Consider the following 4,774-nt stretch of genomic DNA (forward strand, 5'->3'; position numbering starts at 1 on the left):
TCAACAATTTCCATTGGGTGTATGTATGCACATTAGGTCACTGGTTGTGACATTTGAGTGTAGTACAGTACCGCTGCAAAAAATACAGCAGTTTGTGCAGGACAAACCAAAGTGCTATTTTTGGTAAATTTGTGTGTCTGGCAAGCTGTCAAATGATGGCATAAACCAGATTGTTGCTGAGAAGCTTGACAAGAACAACTTCCATGCTTGGAGGTTCAAGTTGACAAATTTCCTGTGATGGGAAAGGGTTACTGGGACTACATAGAAGGTGAGCATGAAGAGGCACCGGAGATACCGGAGATCAATCCGACTGCTGTAGATGTGAAAGAGTTCAAGGATTGGAACCAAGGAGCTAGAAAAGTTATGTATTGGCTCTCATCAGTATACAGGACACCATGATTGGACACATACAGGACACATACAGGATGCCAAGTCCCCCATACAGGACACCATGATTGGACACATATAGGATGCCAAGTCCCCCAAGGAGGCGTGGGGCACCTTGGTAAAACTCTATGAAACGAATACCAAGGCACAAAAGATACAGTTGAAGAATGAACTTCATACTGTGGAGAAAAAGAGTATGTCTGTGAATGACTATGCATTGAAGATCAAGGGTATTGTGGAATCCCTTGCATCTATTGGCGTTTCAGTAGATGATGATGATAAGGTGGAAGTCTGTCTACGTGGTCTCACGCCCACAATAAAGGCATTCAAGAAGTCTATTCAGACTCGGAAAAACATTCCCAATTTCACAGATTTGGTGTCTATGTTGACTATAGAAGAGAAGAGCTTGGGTGAATACCAATAGTCTTCACAAAACAAAAACAGTTCAGAGCAAGAGGCCTTTTACACAAGTTCAGCAAGAGGACAAGGTAGAGGAGGCTATGGACGCGGCCAAGGAGGTGGCCTTCTACACAAGTTCAGCAAGAGGACAAGGTAGAGGAGGCTGTGGACGTGGCCAAGAAGGTGGCCAAACAGGTAATCAGAATTATGGCCAGCGCAGCAACAACAACAACAGTCCCAAAATTCACAACAACAATAACACGAAGGTGGAAGAGGCCAATTCAGAGGCAAGGGGAGTCAAAGAGGTCGTGAAAATTGGCAAAGGCAGTATAATGATACACGTGGATGCTTTTATTGTGGTAAGCCTGGACATGTGTAGGTAAGCCTGGACATGTGCAGGCAGATTGTTATAAGAAGCAGGCTGACATGCAAAATGGGAAATTGCAGTAAAACAACTATGCATCCTCGAGCAAAAACAATGAGGATAGTGAAAGGTTGTTTGTTATGCAGCATGTCGTTAATGCCATGTCTGAAAATGTTGAAGCAGCACATAAAGATAATGTATGGTACATTGATTCAGGTGCTTCAAACCACATGACAAGTAATGGGGAGTGGTTCAAGGAGATAAAAAACCTTGAAAGATGAGGTTTTGTGGAAACAGGGATGACACTGCTCATCCAATTGCCTATGTTGGAGATGTGCCATTGTCTATGCAGGATGGAAAAGTGAAGTACCTTGCAGATGTACTTCCTGTTCCGAACATAAGAAAGAATCTGGTTTCAGTTGGCCAGATGATTGAGCAGGGTTTGCAAGTTCGGTTTAACCCTGATGGTTGTTATGTTGAAGACTTTAAAGACAAGTGCAGGTTGGTTTCAAAAGGCAACAGAGTGGGCAGAATGTTTACAATGAATGTAAACATGCCTGAAGTGAGTGCTGCGATGTTTGTAAATGGTTCAGGAATTGTTGCAGACACAGACATTTGGCATAAAAGAATTGGACATGTGAATGTGCAGAGAATGAAGTCTATGCAGACTAAAGGAATTGTGACAAGGCTGCCAAAGTTTAAAGTTGAAGGTATGCAGAAAATATGTGAAGCATGCCAATTTGGAAAGCAAACAAAGCATGTATTTCCGTGTGATAGAAATGTGAGCAAAAATGCACTAGATGTTGTGCATTCAGATGTATGGGGTCCTACGAAGACCATGTCTATGGGAGGCTACAGGTATTATGTGACATTTATTGATGACCACACAAGGAAAGTTTGGGTATACTTCATGAAGGAGAAGGGTGAGGTGTTCACTCATTTTTAGAATTTCAGAGTTATGGTTGAAAAGCAAACAGGGAAATATGTAAAGTGCCTAAGGTCAGATGGAGGGGGAGAGTACTTCTCCAATGAGTTCTCTGAATTTTTGAAGAAGAATGGTATTCAGAGACAGTTTACATGCAGATACACTCCACAGCGAAATGGAGTTGCTGAGCGAAAAAACAGGCACATTGCAGAGATTGCGCACGAGCATTGATGGGAGAGAAGAATATGCCACATAGCTATTGGGCTGAGGTTGTTTCTACAACAGTTTACATCATGAACAGGACTCCAACTGCACCCTTACATGATGTAACTCCAGAGGAGAGGTTTACTGGCAGAAAACTTGATTTGTCTCATCTGAAAGTCTTTGGATGCATTGCATATGTGCATGTGCCAGATGAGCTGAGAACTAAGCTGGATCCAAAAGCTGAAAAATGTGTGTTTATTGGATATTCCCTTGAGCAAAAGGGATACAGGTGTTATAACCCTGCTACACGTGAGTTGAGGGTAAGCAAGGATGTCGTTTTTTATGAGATGAGTAGCTGGTATGCTGCTGAAAAAGAAGCTGTTGGGGCTGATGTGAGTGGAAATGTGGTTGCACAGAATGCAAGTCAGCAATCACAGTCTTTGAGTGGACCAGGAGAGTCCTCATCTAGTGGTTCAGTTGATAGACCATGGAGTGGTATGCTGCATCATAATACCAATCCTGCAAATGTGATTACTACATTACATAAAGGCAAAGAGAAAGTGGTTGAGCCCCTTAGTATGCCTGACATTTTTGTAGGGCATTCTCATGTTAATGGAGAGTCTAATGTTAATGGAGAGTCTAATGGCTCAGAGATGAGCCTTGATGAGGATCTTGGGATACCAGCTATGAGAACACCTAGTGTAAAGAAGGCTATGGAAGCCATGAATGCAAAGCTGCGAAGATCTGGGAGAGTGAAGAATCCTGTGCAGAGGTTTACCTATGATGGTTATGTGGCACATCACTATGCATACATGGCAAAGGTTGTGCAGGTTGTAGAGCCCACATGCATTGATGAGGCTGTTGGAAATGTGTGTTGGGAGAAAGCTATGGATGAGGAGATGGATGCACTATATGGAAATGAGACTTGGGATTTAGTGCAATTGCCTGAAGGCAAGAAAGCCATTGGATGTAGTGTACAAAGTAAAACATAACAGTGATGGAAGCATAAGCAGGTACAAGGCTAGATTGGTAGCCAAAGGATATGTGCAGACATATGGCATTGATTATGAGGAAACTTTAGCCCAGTTGCCAAGATGGAAACAGTGAGAGTTGTGATAGCAGTGGCTACGTCAAAGCAATGGTTTTTACATCAGATGGATGTAAAGAATGCATTCTTGCATGGGGATTTGCACGAAGAGGTGTATATGTTGCAGCCACCTGGTTATGAGGATGTGAGTCACCCCGAGCATGTTTGTAGGTTGAAGAAAGCCTTATATATTAAAACAAGCACCAAGAGCATGGTCTGACAAGATTTCTGAATATGTTGCCACTATTGGCTTTCATGTAGCCAATGCAAATTTCTCGCTCTATGTGAGACACAGTGATAGAGGGGTTGTGCTTGTTGTCATCTATGTAGATGACCTGATCATTACGGGGGACCATGATGCAGAGATCTTTGATGTAAAGATCTTGCTTAGACAGAAGTTTGAGATGAAGTATCTGGGGGAGCTCAGATATTTCTTGGGCATTGAGGTGATTAGGTCACCACACGGTATTGGATTAGTGCAGAGACAGTATGGCTTGGATATGTTGTCCAAGTATGGTATGACGGGCTGTAAGCCTATCTCAGTGCCGTTGGATCAGAATGGCAAGTTGAGTGCAAATTCAGGAGAGATTTTGGAGGATCCTACTATGTATAGGTGCATAGTAGGAAGCTTGATCTACATGACGATCACCAGGCTAGATTTGAGCTATGCTGTTGGGTTGGTGAGTCAGTTTATGCAGGTTCCTCGGAAGCTGCATCTAGATGCATTGAGACGCATACCGAGGTATGTGAGGTCTACTTTGCATTGTGGACTATTTTATGAAACTGGGGCAGAGATATGTGTACATGGGTACACAAATGCTGATTGGGCTAGTAGTATCTCAGATAGAAGATCTACTAGTGGCTTCATGTTTTCTTTGGGGAGTGCTCTTGTGACTTGGAGCAGCAAGAAGCAGCCTACGGTTGCTCTATCGAGTACAGAGGTGCTGCTATGTGGCAGCCTGTGAGGTAGCTTGGTTGAGAAAGCTACTTGGGTCTATGAGTGGATAGACAAGTTGACATTTGTAAGGTCCCTCCCAAGCCATGTATGTATGTGTCTCTTTTAATATAATTTCAATAAGGAAAGAGAGTGTACTTAGAGAAGAGTGAGACAATAAGGCTAGAAACATTAAGAAAGTGTTAGAATAAAAATATTAGCTCCAAAAATCCTAAAAGAAATAAGAAGATAAGAAAGTTTTATTAAGAGATAAGTATCCCCAAAAATAGAATTTCGAATTTAGGTGATAAGAGGTCATATTTAGGAGTACTTTTACACATTTAGAGTCCATGCATACTAAAAATATGCAAAAACAACGCGTTTCTAAAGATGGCGCGTTTGTGGCTATATACAGATGTTTTTGCCTATTCTGCCTCACGCTGGCTTGTAGACCACATGCCTTCCCGTTCTTTT

The sequence above is a fragment of the Cibotium barometz genome, chromosome 5, assembly GCF_041138505.1.
Source record: "Cibotium barometz isolate CiBa-2024 chromosome 5, ASM4113850v1, whole genome shotgun sequence".
Lineage (NCBI taxonomy): Eukaryota > Viridiplantae > Streptophyta > Polypodiopsida > Cyatheales > Cibotiaceae > Cibotium > Cibotium barometz.